Source organism: Falco punctatus, assembly GCF_963210335.1.
Source record: "Falco punctatus genome assembly, chromosome: 1".
NCBI lineage: Eukaryota > Metazoa > Chordata > Aves > Falconiformes > Falconidae > Falco > Falco punctatus.
In genome coordinates, this window is record NC_137580.1 from 71079184 (window position 1) to 71098104 (window position 18921).

At 47.5% G+C, this 18921-nt stretch overlaps 1 protein-coding gene and 1 long non-coding RNA gene across 2 annotated transcripts in view; both read left to right on the forward strand.

The window, feature by feature from the left end:
* The window catches only part of LOC308055311 (alcohol dehydrogenase 1), a gene marked incomplete at its 5' end in the record, with an annotated part of 231269 nt that overhangs the window by 94895 nt on the left and 117453 nt on the right, over positions 1-18921 (forward strand). The gene's annotated exons all lie outside the window — the stretch shown is intronic.
* On the forward strand, positions 1719-9725 carry LOC308060111. The gene is made up of 2 exons (XR_013926611.1): positions 1719-5991; positions 6696-9725. It is a non-coding gene; the product is annotated as an uncharacterized lncRNA (long non-coding RNA).

Sequence of the window (18921 nt, forward strand, 5' to 3'; positions counted from 1 at the left end):
GGTTTTGCAAGCCATCTTGGGCACAAGAGGAAGATAAAAACTGTGTCTCTGAGGTCAACAATAAATCAGATTTAGAGTTTCTCGTTGTGCTTTTAAGGCCTTTTGAAGAGGCATGGGGCACGCTCTCTGTCTTTGTGTCCTCACCAGGAGTGGGACTAGTGTCCGTAAGAGCTGGAGAAAAGGAGAAAATGGAAGAAGCACGGGCAGATATTTTTTATGCTTGGAGGGCAAAAAGAGGGGCACTTGTGTCGTGTGTGTCTCTTTGTTGTTATAGGTAATGTTTGGGTAACGTAGAGTCTGCGATGCTGTTGAACATTGTCAAGAGAAGGCGTCTGATAGTGGAAGCTCTAAGAAAGGGTTCAGGTAGCTGCTGGCTCCTGATGCCTAGGATGCCTATGGAGAGGTACTACTGCTGGCGCTACAAGATGATGACCTATCTAGAAGGAGAAAGGCAACGTGGATGGAGTCGGGTGAAGGGCAGTAGTGTTAGTTGCCAAAGTTGTGTGATCTGTGAGGTTTGGATACCGTAGGGTTCCCTCGTTCAGCTCAGCCTGTTGACTTCAGTGGAAGGTGAAAGGATGAATATTATTAAGGCATCCGATTCTGCCAGTACTTCTGGCATTTTGCCTTGACACGCTTTCCTTTCCCCACAGCTGATCCCTGCTTTTTTGCCTAGAGTGCTATAAAAATATTAAGGTGTTTTTTTCACTTTTAAAAGGAGTAGCCCTTTTGGGTGTGTATTTTGTTGCCTTATGAAAAGCATTTGCCAAGAGTTAGTTGGCGTTGAAAGGGAACAAAGAAGCCATCTACTGTAGCACTCATCATTTACCTTAATCTCCCGATCCACATCACAGAGGTCAGAACTCCCCTGGACGCGAGCACGGTCACGCGAGCTGACGGATGGGGAGGAACGCTGGGGGAGAGGCATGTCCTGGAGTCCCAGTCTGTGTGCAGCTTGTGCAGAGGCTTGGAATCGTTTCTGCAGAAGCTTTTCCAAAACAGAAAGCAACGTGTCAAGGAGTGGCTTGACTCCATTTCTGCAGCGCTTAAAGGCAGTGTGAAACGTAGGGCTAACACTAGTCCCCAGCAAGGGTGTGCAGCAGAAAACACATCTGAAACTGTCGCTCGCTTGAACAGGAACACCTGTAGGTTAACTGCATTAGGTTAATTGTTACAGCTTCTACTACACAGTTGCTGAGAATTGCAGTACATGTCCACGGCAAATGCGTAACGGTGGAGGAGAATGAGAGTGATGGCGGGTAACTACTGGTGGAAGTCAGGTGAGGAAGCCATTAAGCCTGCAGCTCGAGGCTAAAGAGTTATGGCAGCAGGAATCCTTTACTGGAATTTATGAGCACAGCTGCAAAGTTGCATCTGAACCTCAGTGTGCTGCTTCTAGAGAATGGTGTCAGCCCAAGGAAAACTGCTGGCAGTAAGTAATCTAAAGAAGCTTTGTGTGTGAGGGGAGGAGGCTTTCTCCTGGGCTTGCTTGTTGTATAGTGCGATGTTTTTTCCCCAGTACTACCAAAGCAGAGTAGCGTTAATGATCTGAACATGATACAGTTATAGTTTAGCTGTCGTACTGTTGACACCGTCTCCCTTCCAAGCTCTCATGTGCTACACGTGGGATGCTCACATCCCTCTTTTTGGTTTTGCGCTGTCCTCCTTAGCAATCGGAGACCATCAATTCAGGTTACAGTGTTGAGAAGTGAGGGAAAGTGTGCCGCAATAAAGAGCCATTTCCCATTTTTCTTCCCATTACCTTTTCAGGCACAGTAGAGTTCTTCCCAAGCCTTTTGGGAACATCGGCACGTCCTTCTGGGTGTCCTCTTGGCAGGCTGCTGCTTACAGCACAGACCAGAGTGTTGTTTAATCCTGTGCAAGAAACCAAAGGGTACAGTCTTTCATACAGTAAACACGCGCAGTTAACTTGGCAGGTGATCTCCAAGGAGACTCTGTGCTGGAAGGATGGAAAAGGGAGGTATCGGACCTGACCTTTGTAGGCCCTGATACAGGGCTGATGGAACGGTGTGTAAACCCTGGGTAAACCTGGCGTACTTGGGTAGGTGGCAGAGGGCCGTAAGCAGTCTGTTAGGGAGGATGGTGTGACCAGCCGCTACCTCAACAGTAATGATGCTCCAGGTATGACCTGGAGAGTGGGCAGGTGGGGTGAAGCCCACTCCCTGAGCGGTGCCAATCAGGAGAAAAGTGTCATTTGTCCGGCTGTCTCCAGAACAGGCTTGTGGTTTTCAGTGAGAGCCGCGGCATTTAACGGAGAACTGGAACCCTCCTTTCTTAGCCAGGCTCAAAGGAATTTCATAAGGAGCCGCTGTTCTTCTGGTGGAATACCAGTCAAACTGGATTTCACATGGCAAAGCAGCAGTGCTGCGAAGTAGCTGGTGGAGGATTTGCAGCACCTTGATTCTGTTCACATACTAAGCCGAAAGTAGTTACAGCCGAAACAGTTACTTGTTGTCTTGGTGCAAGAGTAGTAGTTGCACCTTGTAAAGAGTTTAGTGCGGCTAAGCTGAGGTTATTGCTTGCTGAGGACAGGTAAGGCTGCTTAGTCGATTGAAATGAAGGCAGCAGCTTCCTCTGCGGAAATGCTCCTCTTAGAAATGGGAAACGGCAGCAGTGGGTACTTTTGGAACAAAATGGTGGTTACGCTCACATTTCTCTCTGTGCGTGCCAGGGCAGTTGTCCTGGCTCTCTGTGTGGTCCCTCAGCAAGTCTTACCTGGTATGTGGCGGACCATCCGAGGATGGGGGATGTTCCTAGAGTGATAGTAGTAGTTTTCGCCTGAGCAGCTAAGCTGCGAGTCACACCGGTTGTTCTTCCACATGTCGTGGCTCAAGCGAGGTTCACACGTTGACTCAGAATCGGTCTTTGTTGTGTGAACTCGCTGGCCCTCGTGTGCAGCGTCTTTGTTCAGGGCAGGCTGGCTCTTCCGCCGATGGGCTGAGGCCAAACGCTGGGGGTGAAGTGGAGAACAAGTGAGAACAGCAAAGGAGACGTCCAGGCCTTCTTGGTTTCTGCCTTTCCTAAGGGTTGTGTGCGCAGGGAGGCAGCCCCCTGTCTCTTAATAGTTGCTATCTGTTGTAGAGTTTGGTTTTTGAGGTTGAATAACAGACTAGTAGCTGTTATTACTGTTATCCTGTGGGGTTTTTTTCCCTTTCCGGCAGTAGCAGTCCCTAATGTTCACAGTCGTCTTTGCCTCGGGCACTTGCCTGGCACACTCGGTACTGTAATGTCTAAGACTGGGAACATCCCAAGACGGTTTTTTTAAGGCACCTGGCAAATGTCACACGGGGTGTGAGCTAATGTGTTCTGTTGTGATCTAGTCACGCGGTCATCAAACACTTGCCGTGGCAACCGCATTCCACAGTATAGTGGTGGGTCACAGCTTGGAGGTGGGGGTGGGGGTGTGGTCCGTGAGCTGGGGAAACCCCCAGGGAGAAATAAAATCCTGTTTCTCTAACTCTTATTTATATCCAAGCTCAACTGTGGGTCAATCTGTGGTAGCAGCAGTTACAAGTGAAGGTGCAGAGGGCACCTTCCCCACTGAAATTCAAAAGTTAATTTGGGATAACGCAACTACATTTGAAAAAGAATTCAATCTTGGTGGTATCTAGTCAATTTTACTTACATTTCTGATTAAATTATTAAATTGTTCTTATCTCGACCCTCGACTTTGAACATTCCTTTCCAATTCTCCTCCCCACCCCTCTGGGTGGTGGGCAGTCAACAAGCAGCTGTGTGGTGCTTGGTTGCCGGCTGGGATTAAACCCCAACATTTTGGTACATCATAAAACAAAAACCCCAGCTTCAGCCACCCAAACCACACAAATGAGCACATCACAAATAGCTTTGCTTGACTATCTACTTACTGTGGACCTGTAAGCGTGTAAACGACCAGTATCCTAGTTATGGCACAGAGGCAAGAGGTGAGCATGCCACCACTCTGTGAGGGTAAGAGCAACTGACTGTCGTCTTGGGGTGGAGGGTGGTGATGTGCTCCCCCTGTCGCCAGTCCCCACCCCCCACCCCCCACATTCTAACCTGTATTGCATCACAATGCTCAAGTGATGACCACCAGTGGTGGCGGTGATGGGCGGCTCTGGTCCTGGCTCACAGTGCGTTCCGGGAGACAGGTAAGAGCCCGACAGCCAAGGGCTAGTTTGAACAACGTGCCCACCTGGCAGTGCTGGCCACGGTCTGACTCAGGCCACGCCTGGAAGAGGCTGACTTCTGTAGGCGGTGTGCAGATGTGACTGTGAGGTAATTCTCTGGCTCCGTTAATCTTGGACGGCCCAGGGGCCCATTGAGCTCTGCTGTGCAGCACCAGCTGGCACAGCTCTCGCCTTGAGTAGGGATGCCTCTCTAGGCCATATGCAGCATTTTACCTCTGTTTTGCTTGTTTCTGAAGGGAAAACCTTCATTTGGGAACGCTGAGCACCGTATGAAAAGAGCTGAGGCTTGAAATCCACAGCAAAGGCACGTAGTGCCGACCTGCACCCAGTTCCTCGCAGCAGGATGTTGTGCCAGGAGAGGGCAAGAACATGGGCAGCAACGGGGCCTGCGCCTGTGGGTGTTGATGGAGCCAGCGGCTCGGGCGATCACAAGTCGAGCAGGGTGTTGCACGTGGTAAGAGAGGCGCATCCTCTCGCAGCACATCTTGCTGACCTACTGAATTGTGTTTTCCCATCAGCACGATCGGCACATTGTCTTTGTTTCACTGTTCACTGAAAGCCATTCCCACAGGTTACCGAGGAGCTGGACTGTAAAGCCAAGGGATCGGGAGCAGGTACAGCCACAGGCAGACAGAGTATGGTTCTTAAGTAGCTTGCGCAATGGCATATTTTACTATCTCCGCTGGGCTCTTGTGAGCGTCAGCAAAGGGATTCAGCAAAGCCTTCGCATTCTCACTGTGTCCGTGCCGCTGAGACTTCAAGAGCCACTGTGCCCTGTTCTCTTTGCAGCTACAGTGCCACTGGGAGCAGTGGGTTTGGAGGGCAGGCTCCCAGGGAGGTGGGAAGAGGGGACAGCTTCCAGCCAGGGCTCCGCCGTGGGTGGGATGCGACAAGGGTGGGGCAGAGTGTGACAAGGGAATCGGGGAGGCAGAAGCCCTGCAAAGAGCCAGGTTTCTGCGGGTGGGTGGTTTGTTTTCATTCTAGCGCTTTGGCTGATTAAGGGCGGGACTCTGAGCTGAGAGGCTTGGCTAAAAGGCCAGAGCAGTGCACCTGCAGGAGCACATCACAAGACTGGCTCCCAGTGTGTTGGAAGGGCTTGGGGTATCGGCAACCTGACAGCTTTGCAGCTGAGCGACTCCTTGGTGCGCGAAGTCAGTGGTGGCAAGATTCAAAATGGGCATGTCTGTAGGAGAAGGCCTCAAGGACAAGAGTCCAAGTACTGTTCGCCTGATGAATACAGACTTGTTAGAACTTGTAGGGCACAAGCCCTGGGAACAAAGGAGCAAGCTAACTGCAGACCCCTGAGCCGTTACAGTTGAGGAGGCAACAGACGGACAGAGAAACAAGTAGCCAGATAAGGGAACGGAGAGCGCCGATATGTAACTTTGTTAATCAAGAAAGCCGCGCAGAAAGAAACCCCCTAATTTTGGAATAGAAATTGTTGCTATGTCAAGGTAAACTAGTAAGTTCCTATTGTTTTAACGCTGTGCCTTAAATATCAACCAATCAGTGTTTTTTACGCTTAAGATTTAAGCAATCAGTGTGTAATATGTAGAAGGTAGAAACGTATATAATTGTAAGAAAATCACTAATAAACCGACAACTTGCTTGCATCAAGCTGCGTCCCGTCTCTTCATTCGCCGCAAATTGGTGACCCCGACGTGATGCGGTGAAGGATCTGACGTGGAGGGACTCTCGAATCGCCTAACTGAGCGACGTGCAGCGAGTCCCACAGCACTTTGAATGATCCGCTGAAAGGAAGCGGGAGCCGGCCGGCCAGAAATCCCTCCGGAGTTGAGAGGTTGTTATCGATTTGTTAGTAAGTTAAGATTGATTGACTTTATTTGATTGATTAATTGATTTTATAAAATCATTTTATAAAATCGAAAAATAGAAGGATAAGAAATATTTTTAATGAAACTTATAGTTGCACAGTAAAAGCTGCTACGAGATCTTCTGTACATCCTGTACCAAGGCTAGAAGAAGGGGCTAGAACCATTGTTAAAACTTAGGTAATAACTTTAGGGTTGAAAGGTTTCTTTGTATCTGACCAGTCTTCTGTATGTACAAGTGTATTGAAATGTCAGAATATGAGATTAATGGAAACCGGGGAGAGTCGACTGGAACAGCTTGTAGTTACCTGCCAAGAAATCGTGAACTTTAGTAAAAGGTAATTCCGGCAGGGGGAGATCGCGACCACCGACTCATATACCACCTACCCAAATCGTACCCCAGACCCATTTCTAGACCTTTCTAAGCTCTACTGCGCAGAATCGGATATAGGAGGAGAATATGTTAATGATTTATGGGAAATGTCATGGTTATGCATGAATACTTAATGAATATGTATCAATAAGTTTTACATATGGTGTCTGATTTTGAGACCTGGCGTGCGTTGATCGTGAGAGGACTCGCTCACGCACCCGGCCGTTAATAAAGAAGTGTCTGCTTATCTACATCACATTGGTGTCGATAAGTTCTTCATTCCGAGATTTGGGCAACAAGGTGAGCTGTGGGAAATCCGTAATGGGGAATCAGGTTTTGTCCCCAGAAAGAGACGTATATGAGCTTATGAAAGGTCTCCTTAACAAACATAAGAAAAGTATTTCTGGGCATGACCTTAAAGCAATGCTTAAGTGGGTGCAAGTAAATATGCCTGCAGTGATGCAACTACAATTTTCACGCGGGAACTTTGGGACGATACAGGGGTGAAATTGTGGGATTCTGCGACAAAAGGCAATACTGAGTCCCACCGCCTGCTCTCTTTGTGGAGAGTTATTTTTGAGACTATGAAAGCACAAAAAGAAAAGGCAGAGGAAGGAGAGGAGGAGGAGTCGCGAGCTCCTATAGCCCTGTCCTTATCAGCCTCTGAATCACAGTGCTCTAAACCCCTGGGTGTTAATGCAGTGGAGTATCCGCCAGAAGAAGACCCCTTTGACCCGGGACCGGTAGACCCTGAACAAGAACCTGATTTATACCCTCCTGATCTGCGTGATGTGTGGGCAAAAATAAAGAAACAAGCCTTAAAGGAGGAGGATTTAGAAATGGCTAAAACTATAGTTGCTCCGGTCTTGTATTCTCAGGGTCGGGCAGGGGGAGCGCGGTGGGAGGCTCTTTCTTTTTCGGTTGTTAAAGAACTGCGCCGCACGGTTACGGAACATGGTATTTCTTCTCCCTAGTTTATAAGTCTGTTATCTTCTGTGTTTGGTACTTATGTCATGACTCCTCATGATTTGAAATCTTTAGCACGATTGCTACTGACCCCGACTCAGTACACGTTATGGGAGTCGCATTGGAGAGGGGGGCTGCAAGCGCTCCTGCTCACGCATGTTAATCATAATGATGCTGCATTAGCTGCACTAACAACAGAGCATCTTACGGGCACCGGTGCACGTGCTGATCCGGTAGCGCAGGCTCAACACTGCCCCCGTGCGGCTCTCGAGGCAATTAGAGAAGAGGCGGAAAAGGCTTTTTTCCAGGTTCCTGACGTACAAAAGCCACAAAAAGCTTTTGCTAACATCACTCAGGAGTCTCGAGAACCTTATATGCAGTTTATTGATAGACTAAAACAGGCTTTGGAACGTCAAGTAGATAATGCGGAAGCTCGGGATATATTGTTAACAAAACTAGCTGTTGAAAATGCTAATGTTGATTGTAAAAGGCTACTGAAGTCTCTTCCCAACCCGAACCCCACTTTGGTGGAAATGGTGAAAGCATGTAACCAAATCGGTACTGTTGACCATAAGTTTGAAGCTAGGGCTGCTGCTTTTGCAGCAGTGCGTGGTGTGGGGAATTGCTATGGTTGTGGTTAGCCTGGTCATTTAAAGAGAAATTGTCTTGCTCGGGCTGCAGGGAATAGACAACAACCTCCTGGTCCTGGAGTTTGTCCGAAATGTCGGAAAGGGCGTCATTATGCTAATCAATGTCGATCTAAGTATGACTTCCAGGGACAACCGATACAGGGAAACCGACCACGGAGCGCGGGGCAACGACGCGCGCAGACACAAGTGCCACAGCTGACATTTCAACAACCTCGGGGAGAAGCACCGACACCTCAAGTCCCTGTCCAGCAACCTCAGGCAGCACCGGACTGGACCTGGCAACCTCACACACAGTAACACTGCTCGATTCCTCGGTTCATTTATTATCAACAAACATCAAAGGACCATTACCCCCCGATACACAAGCTCTGTTAATTGGTAGATCTTCCACAACATTGTCTGGTCTCTTTGTTTTACCAGGTGTTATTGACTCTGACAGTGTGGACGAAATCAAAATCATGGCATGGACTCCATTTCTGCCTTGTACGGTACCTCAGGGTAGTCGAATAGCGCAATTGATTCTGATTCCGGCAAGGGTAAGCTCTCTTACTACTGATCACCCTCCGCAGAGGAAAGGAGGTTTTGGATCCACAGGGTTACCTCGTATTTTGTGGGTACAATCCATTTCTCCACAGCGACCTATGTATCAGTGTACCCTTATTTACAATGACCAACAAATAGCACCAAATGGAATCACTGACACTGGAGCTGATGTCACAGTAATTTCTCAAGCCAAATGGCCTCCGCAATGGCCACTGACTAATGTCTCTCAGACCCTGGCTGGGATAGGGGGGACCGGTAACAGTCGTCAGAGTTTGGAACTAATTTGAATTCAAGGACCAGAGGGACACGTGGCTTCTGTTAAACCTTCTGTGCTACCAGTCCCTATGGTTTTGTGGGGACGTGATGTATTGTCACAATGGGGAATGTCTATCCAAACACATTTTTAGATGGGGCCATTGAAGTGCGCGGCACCCTAAAAATAACCTGGAAATCTGATGCTCCTATTTGGGTGGATCAATGGCCCCTTCCTTTGGAAAAATTTTGCGCACTTCAAAACTTAGTCTCAGAACAACTGTCCCAAGGACACACTGTACCTTCTACTAGCCCATGGAATTCACCAGGTTTTGTTATTAAAAAACAAACTGGCAAGTGGCGCTTGCTCCATGATCTCAGAAAAATTGACGATGCTATGGAAGATATGGGAGCCCTCCAACTCGGGCTCCCGTCCCCGACTATGATCCCTCGACATTGGCATCTAACTGTCATAGATCTTAAAGATTGTTTTTTCAGTATCCCGTTACATCCAGGTGATGCCCCGAAATTTGCCTTTTCAATTCCAAGCATCAACATGCAAGCTCCGTTGCAGAGATATCACTGGGTTGTACTGCCACAAGGTATGAAAAATAGCCCTACAATGTGTCAATGGTATGTTGCGAAAACACTCAGTCCTGTCCGAAATGCTATGCCTATCTGTGTTATTGTATCATTATATGGATGACCTTTTAGTGGCAGCACAACATCACGAAGTCATGGAGAAAGCTGTAGCCCTTGTCACAGATGCCGTGAATTCGGCAGGTCTCTGTATAGCACCAGAAAAGGTCCAGAAGTTTCCCCCTTGGAAATATCTGGGCTGGCGAATAAGAGCACAAACTATTGTTCCTCAACCGTTGCAGATCAATACCAATGTAAGAAACCTGCATGATGCACAAAATTACTGGGAACAATAAATTGGGTTCGACCACTATTGGGAATTTCTAATACAGACTTGGGTCCTCTGTTTGAACTACTAAAAGGGGACACTAATCTTTCTTCTCCACGTAATCCTAACTCCGAAGCAGATACATCTTTACAAAAGGTTGCCTCAGCTATCGCTTCTCGACAGGCCCACCGATGGGCTCCTGAACTACCTCTTTACTTGATTATTTTAAACCCTGCTCGACAGCCTCATGCCCTGATATTTTAATGGGACCTTCAGAACTCAGAATGGGATGATCAACGGAGACGATGGGACTCGGACATGGAGACAGTCTCCGGTTCACCTCAAATAGTAGAACTGAATGCAGTTGTTCGTGTTTTCCGAAAATGGAACGTACCGCTCAACCTTGTTACTGATTCAGCTTATGTTGCAGGTATTGTTACACGAGCCGAAGCTTCTGTGCTGCGGAATGTTTCACATTCACAACTTTTTACCCTGTTACAGGAACTTACTTTCCTTTTGGACTCTCGATCTGCACCTTATTTTGTTATGCATATTAGGTCTCACACCTCACTACCTGGTTTTCTTGCAGAAGGCAATCGACAAGCTGATCTATTGACGTTACCAGTTCAAGTACCGCCAGACCGCATTGCACAAGCTAAACTGAGTCACTCTTTTTTCCATCAAAATGCTAGAGCTCTTAAACAACAGTTTGACCTTACTTCTCAACAAGCGTCAAATGTTATTGCTGTCTGTCCTGATTGTCAAAAACATTCTTTCCCATCAATTGCTGCAGGAGCTAACCCTAGAGGATTACAAAGCCTACAATTATGGCAAACAGATGCCACACATTATTCTGAATTTGGTAACCTTAAATATATCCACTCTCCCATTGATGCATTTTCAGGTGCCTTGTTTGCCTCTTGTCACACAGGAGAAAAGGCACGAGATGTTCGTAGACATTTAATGCGTGCTTTTGCTACTTTGGGTATTCCCTCAAAGATAAAGACAGATAATGGTCCAGCTTATGTTTCAACAACTATAAAAAACTTTTTTGCCCTATGGGGTATAACTCATATTACTGGCATTCCTCATTCCCCCACCGGTCAATCTCTCATTGAACGGTCTCATCGGTCTCTAAAACGTCTATTACAACAACAAAAAGGGGGAATGGGAATGGCTATTCCGGAGGAACGGTTACAGAAAGCATTGTATGTTTTTAATTTTTGAAATTGTTCTTTAATAGATAATAACCCACCAATAGTTTGACATTTTACTGCAAATACCTCCTTCGAGGTACGGGTTAACTCCTACGGGTTAAAGCCCCAGTATCGGTCCGAGATCCAGAAACAGGTAAAATTATGGGACCATATCCTCTTGTTACATGGGGGAAAGGTTATGCTTGTGTCTCCACAGAAAAAGGACCCAGATGGATCCCAGCAAAGAATGTACGACCTTTCCGTGAACCTTTACCACAGACAACTGATACCGACACCGACCCTACAGAATGCAATAAAAACTGCGTGATGATTTCTGTTTTGCATTAATGTCAGGTAACCAAATTCAGGATATAGCATCTAGATTTTGCTTTTTACAGCGCTTGGAACGGACAATATCGCCCTGGATTAAACCACTTAACAAAGGTAATACGTTTGGACCAGACCAGATCCCCAACGCACTGACGGCACCACTAGCAGATATTATCTTCCCTTACATCGACTTTCAACGACACTGTCATGAACCAGATTGGACGGCGTCTCGATTTCTACGGTTATGTTGCTATGAACGTGGACCATTCTGTCGACCGTGGATCAAGATTCATTGTGAACTCTGTGATCAGGATCGCTGGCGAGTTGTAAGACTAAGGGACAGATGGGGTCATTGGATGTGTTCTGAGTGTAATAATCAAATATTAAGGTTTAATCATATACAGGGGGCTGAACGTTTTATGGGAAAACCTCTTTTGGAATTAGAGGGAGTTATAGGGTTAGGTTCTGAGATTTTGCCAAACTTAGTTTTTGCAAATTTTTTATCATTGATTGAAAGCCTAGAAGTACGGGCTATTGCACGCTTGTTGTTTCAATATATTGTATTAGCAAGCAGAATTTATATTATTAACAAGAACATCATTGTAGGATTAGAGTGTGGACAATCAATGGCAGTGCCTCGGTCGTGGACAATACGACCAGAAGAATGGCTGGTTGTAAAACGACGATGGAAAAAGAAAAAGAGAAACAAGCGTTGTCAGTAATATGGATAATGATGTTCATACCTGGACCTTGGCCTATTGAAGGTAGCTCTTATCCCCCTTTTCTACCAAAGGTAAATGTTTGGGTCACGTTGGCGAACTTGACTGGACAGGATACTCTGTGTCTTGCTATGGCCACTCCGGATCAGCCTTTTTCCACATGTCTTGTGGGCTTACCATTAGATGAATGGCCTATACCTAGGGACCTTCAAAGTCTTTTTCCACCCAAAAACGTATCAAAAAATGTGACAGACAATTGGGTTGTATGGATACCCCATCTCCCGCTGGCTACTCTGGAACCGCAGGAAATTGAACTCCTTGGTTCAGTAAAAATGGATTTTTGCATAAAATTTAACTACATGGGAATAATCGATCTAGGGCATGGGACGTTTCCCCTATTCATCCTGTTTTTAGAAATGCAAGTATCTGGTGTAATTACACTGCTAACAACTTGTCTAAATCTAGCAATACTCCGCTCTCACTACCTGCTGGAGTATTTTTCATTTGTGGTGATCGAGCATGGCCTGTCATTCCTTCTCATGTAAAAGGAGGTCTGTGTAGCTTAGGGCGACTTTCCGTCCTGACTCCTAACACATCTGTGATTTTACAACATCGCTACTCTTGAAGGACAAAGCGTGGTGTTCATGCATTTGCCTCCGATTGTGATGATAACATGCAATTTTGGTCCTTTGGCCAACGCTTTATTGCATCTCTTCTGTTGGCTGGAGCTGCTGCAGGAAAGGCGCTAGCAACATTAGATAAGCTTGCTGTTGGCTTGCCAAACAAACTAACGCCACAAGCAGTGCTCTGTCTGGTCTTTTATTAGATGTTGATAGTGTTCGCCACGCGACATTACAAAATAGAGCTGCAATAGATTTTTTGCTTCTGGCACAAGGTCATGGTTGTGAAGAGTTTGAAGGGATGTGGTGCATGAACCTTTCAGATCATTCAAATCAATTCGTGCTAGCATCCAAAGACTGAAGGGTGGAGTTTCTCATCTTCAACAAAGTGATACTTGGGATTGGTTAGATAAACTGTTTAGTGGTTGGGGCATTTCAGGATGGTTAAGAAGTTTAGTGAAGATGATTATATATGCTTTAGTTGCTTTTTTGTTTGTTTAATTACTTATACCTTGTCTTTTACAACACTTACAAAAATTAATAACTTGCTCGATTTCAGGGGTTCTTTTTGTTCAGCAGGAAGGGGGAGTTGTAGGACAAGGCCTCAAGGACAAGAGTCCAAGACCATCTGCTGCCCTTGTGACACCGGATTGTCCCAATGCTCGATAGTTCCGTAGCTGGCCCAGAGCTGTTTCTGGACATGAAGGGCAAAGATAAATGTGCTTTTTTTACCCTGAAGCTTCCGTATTAATAGCTTATTTTTGTAAAAAATAAACTAATGGCAAATGTAGAATTAATTTTGTTTCCCAAGGAAGCGATTGCATTCCCTTTTTTTTTTTTTTTAATTCTTTTAAATGTGACTTTTTCTACATACCAAGTTGGGCACGTTACCCAAGAGCATTAGTAGTTGCTATTTGAATGGATCCCGCCGTCTCTGTTTCTGCCCTAAGTTTTCTTGAAAGTGGTGAATGGTGACCTCACAACCTGTTCCGCTAGTGCCGTTGCAAAGTGTGCATGAACACTCGGCACAAACAAGCAGAAATTCTAATTTTCCTGAGCTCCTCAACAGACAATCACCAGCAACCAAACTGCCTTCATCAGCTGAGCCACGCTGACTTGTATACCCTGTGTAGATAGCTGGGGTCGGTAGATGAGCTACAAGCGTGGGGTTACGCCAATGCTTTAGACTTCAGCTTGAGCAGGATGGACGTCTGCGCAAGCGCGAATCATGTGCCTTGGTTGGCACATGGTGCGCATGGAGTTGAGGCGTCACGAAGTTCATGCCTGTGGTCATGCGTCGTCTCTCCCGGATGCTGTCCTCGGGATGTGTTCACTGGCGAGATAGAACAGCAAGCGAGAGTAGACTGGGGTTTCGATGGGCTCAGCCCTCTGGCTGCTGCTGCCGTTCTCAGCCTTTCAGCGTCCTACAGTTCTGCAGCCACCTAGAAGAGGCTGTTCTTGCGGTCCTGGACTCACACCGATGTGCGCACTGACCCTTTTCTAAATGCTTCAGGTGCCTGGCTGTTCATCAGTGTATTCACCAGCTGTAGACACGATCCTAAGAGAGTAAAGTGGTGATTTGCTTTCAGGCAGCCGGTTGCGGCTATGTGAAGTGACGTGTTCAAGAAGCCCCGAAGGGCCCATTCTTGCGGTGAGTCCGGTGTGAAGTTACTGTTGAAAACAGCCAAATTAGTTGCAGCACATGAAAATTGCCCCAGCGTCAGGTCAAATGCGAGACGCTGAAACCTTTGGCTTTGGACGTTTGTGAGAGGTTCTGAGAGAACAGCTTGTAAAAGCAAGCGTGCTTGTGCGATTTGTGACCCCTCCAGTGCTTGCCATGATGCTGCAACTCCTCCTGAGAGAGCAGGGAGGCAGTCCTCCTGTCTCACCGGCGTCTTTTTGCAGCATGAAAGCGGAGGCTGGTAGGCTGGCCATGGACCGACACGCCTGGGAAAAAGCATGCTGAGCGGTCTTGGCCTTGTGCTGTATTTTGCTTGGGTCCTGATATACGTGCCGCCACGTACTTCACATGCTGTGTCCTGTGTCTTTGTTTAATGCCCGAGTGTCTGTGGCCGCCTCTGTGAAGAAGGTCGTGGACTCCCCAAGTAGTACGTCCTACCTCTGCAGCAATGGGCAGCTGGTTGAGAAGTCAGGGGGCCAGCAATGTGTATTGGGGGACATTTGAGTGATTCAGTATTTTTAATCTCATCTTACTTTGTTGCAGGGAACACCTGTTACACATTTTTTCTTGTCTTCTCATGTAGAAGGAGAGTGGGTGTGGGTTGGGGAAGTCGGTTACCCTGGTGTAAATTGTAGAATCCAGGTGTGCGACATGACTGACTTCCTTGGGAGGACACTGTTAGTGCATTTCTTCTGGCTTCCTGTCGTTCTCAGATAGAATTGAAGTGTTCCTTTACTTAACTACAGCGAGTAAGTTACAGAGCTGGTAATAGTCAGTGTTATTCTAATGCATTTTATTCTACTTCTTGACTGCTTCATGACGTTGTTTGGAACGGCTGCACAGGTAGCTGAGTTTAGCGCTCTGTGTTTGTTTTTGTTTTTCAGAAGGCTCTGAAAACTTGGCCGTATTCAGTCATCACGATCCAGTGCATAACTCCTGCTTACTTCTGCGTTCGCTGTGCACTCCAAAGAGTTCACGTATTTCTCGAGTGGGCCAGCTCTGCAGTGATAAGATTACGTCTCGGGAGAAGGACAGAAAGCAGTACTTGCAGAAGAAGCTTAGTTTGCAAGCTGAGGACTTCACGGAGCATTTAGCAATAGTTGACGTGGATGTGTGACTGTTGAAGTCAGTGTACTACCCGAACCTTCTCAGTAACAGCAGACACATCGTAAAGACTAGAGACTCCCAGCTTTTTGGGGTAGGGACAAGCAATAGTTCAGAAGCTGGGCCATCTAATTTTATCAGAGGACACAGAAACGTCGCTGCCTCACAGAGCAGTTTTGAGAGTTACTCTGCCGCTGCTGCACCCTGACGTGATTGTAAGAATCTGCTTCAGCTTCTCCTGCTAGTGAATCCAGGCCTCTAATAAGGCAGGCAGGTGGGATCAAGGATAACATAACACAAACAGCTTTAATGCTTATCTTGAGTCACACGTTGAACATAACCTTGTTCTTTCTTTATTACTAGGATGGGTGAAGTGCCCTTGAGAGAGCTTTGTTGTCAGACATCTAGCAAATACAGTCACGCGTGCTTTGGAAAGGGAAATGGGTGAGAAGGTGCCCCTCTTCCTACCCCAGTATGTCTGTGACTGCAGAGCCAAGCCTACACACAAGAGCTCTTTTGTTCTGGCTCTTATCTGAGCTGAGTCACGCAAACAGATGACCCTGATGCCAAAAGGCGTTGCCTCTGTCCCTTTCCTCATTTAGCTCGCGTCTCATGTACCTATGCAGCATGGTTGGGTTGAATGACTTGAGGACAAAATACAATGAACATCAAATTGTTTTATTAGGAAGCCTGAACGCCTGTCTTTATAATCGAAGTGCTCAGATCACATATTTCTGTATGTGAAGGTGGCTGGGAGATGCTTCAGCGGCTGTGAATAGGGGAGGCCTCTGCTGGAAAAGGGATATCCGTGGTTTGGGTGCGGCCGTGGTACAGGTGAGATTTCTGGTAGAGTGTGAGGGCAGGACGGCCTCTTGTTTCCACCACGCTTTCTCAGCTGTAGCTCTTCCCTGGGAAGAGCGTGTCTGCTTGCGCTGGACCTCTCTTTCTCAGCGTTGCGAACAAAAGATGTTCTTTCTGCCTTTCTGGAAAACATTTTGGAAAAGCAAGCTGTATATTATGAGGCTAGGCTTAGGATGCTGTTAGGCTCGTTTGGCTTTGTCCGGTACGCAGCTGAGAGTATAGAAGCACATCTGCTCTTTGGCAAAGAAGCCTCACTGGGCACCGCTGTCGAAAAGCAGAGGTGCTTGCTTTGGAGGTTTCCTCTTCCTCCTTCTAGTTCTTAGGTAAGATTCCTCTTCACCCTCTCCTCCAGCTGAGTTCCAAGCAATAGTAAATGCTGGCAGCGTCAGAGCTGGCATGAGTGGCTTCGTTAAAATGATCACGTACGCTGGGACTGGCTTGTGTTGCCTCTGTGTGCTTCAGAAGGGGCACAAAGAGGTGACAGTGGCGTTCCTTGGCAGCGCCAGTATGTTTGGCTTGCCCTGACTGGGTAGAGGGTGCAAGAGTGGGCTTTGGTAGCTGGAAAGGTCTGAGGAGGCCTGACGTAGCCTGCAGAGAGTGAGGGCGAGATGTTAGATGAGGGTGAATGTCAGAGTTTGCTGGCAGAGGGAGTTTCAGCTTGCGTGTAACTTACAGGAGCAGACCTCAGAATGTCACAGGCTCACAGAACGGCTGGGGTTGGAAGGGACCTGCGCAGGCCATGTCGTGCAACCCCCTGCTAAAGCCGGTTTGCCTCGAGCGGGTTGCACAGGGTCGCGTCCAGGTGGGGTTTGAGTATCTCCAGGGAAGGAGGCTGCACAGCCTCTCTGGGCAGCCTGTGCCAGGGCTCCGACACCCTCCAAGTGAAGACGTTTTCCCTCACACTCGGATGGAATTTCCTGTGTTTCAGTTGGCGCCCGTCGCCCCTTGTCCTGACGCTGGGCACCACTGAAAGGAGCCTGGCCCCATCCTCTTGGCACTTGCCCTTAAGATATTTATGTGCACTGAGGAGATGCCCTCTCACTCTTCCCCAGGCTACACAGGTGCATCTCTGTCAGCCTGTCCCCGTAAGGGAGATAGTCCAGTGCCCTGATGGTCTTTGTAGGTGTAAACCGTGCACTGCAATGTAAAAGGAGGTTGCTCTCCAGGGGGTTTCCGGTGCTGCTAAAACTTGGTACTTGTATCAAACTTGTATCGAATTTGATACACGTGTAACTACACTTGTATCAAATTGCCTGGCGTGGCTTGTACTTAGGAGCATTTTTGTGGAAGGCTGGCCATGATCAACTGCAATCACAAAGTTACCTTTTTCACAGGAGGAGAACTGCGGCGAATGAAGAGACGGGACGCAGCTTGATGCAAGCAAATGTCAATTTATTGTACAGAAGCACGAGTTTTTATACTCTTTCAGAAGGTGCGCGTTTTAAACAGATTGGTTCTTGCAGCTAAGCCTTGCATACTAGGCAATCCCTGATTGGTGGTTAACTGCCAGCAATTAACAGCAAGGTGTTATCTTTCCTTGGTGCCATCCTTGGCGCCATCCGTCTCCCACTCCCCTGTGCTCTGTAAACACGCCTCATCATGTTAATTGTTGTCTAGACAAGCTCGAGCACATTCCCCTCAGCTAACTGATTGCCGTGCATGGTTCTAGTTTGCAGACCGCTCCTGCAGAGAACCCAAAAATTTCTGGTTGTGGGGTTTAGCTTATCCCTCATTGTGGCAACCTCCCTGCAGGTTTTACGTGGCCGGAGTCATTTCCCCGTCTAGGCTTCTCTGATGTGGAGGGAGAGGCTTCAGCAGAGTCGGGCTGTTGATGTTTTCTGCTGCACCTTCCTCAGATTTCAGCACGTCTTTCTCAGTCAGTTCTCAATCCACCAGACTGAGCACAAAGTCTTTCTCTGAAACGTGAAGGTAGCAGAAATATTGTTCAAATTCCCACTTGCTGCTGATCTGGATGTTTGGGGGTGAATTCAGGAGTTCCCTTACCACGTTTTCAAAGGGCTTAAAGACACGAGAGAGACATTTTGTTTGCTTTCTGCCCGCCCGCAGCCGCCCAGAGCCCCAGTGGGAGAGCGCGTTTTTCCGCCCCGCACCAAACCGGAGAGCGCTGAGGTGTGAGTGACTACTTTCTGTCTGCTGTCACCTGACTGCTCAGCGCAGCCACAGCTGGGCCCAGCGCACTTTGCTGGACCCGATACCTTCCACCTCGGCAACGCCACTCAGCTCAGGTCGATGAGAATTTCAGGGTTTGATGTGAATGTACAAGAGCGCGTGCTTCTCAGAAAGGGATGCAGGCGCGTATCTTTGTTACCTTGTTTACTTGCCCTTGCAAACCATTCTTGGATCTTGGTAAGGGAGTCTGTCTCCAAAAGTTGGCTGATTTTATCCAGCACCTAGAAGACGTACAGGATAGTGACCATGAAAGAAGAGAAGCTGATTCGTGACAGTTTTTGCATGTGTTTCCATTTAGCTGTAGCTGTGTGAGTGTGGGCTTTACGGCCTAGCCCAAGGTGTCCCATCAGGTTAGCCACAGTGTGAGCTAAGGCCGCCAGCCTGCAAAAGGTGATGTTGCATGAGCGCCGTGTACGCGGCACTTCAGAGACACCGCAAGGAAACGCTAAGAGTGTTTACTACGCGGAAAGCCCCTTGCATGTGTCATGCCAGATTTACAGGCTGCTT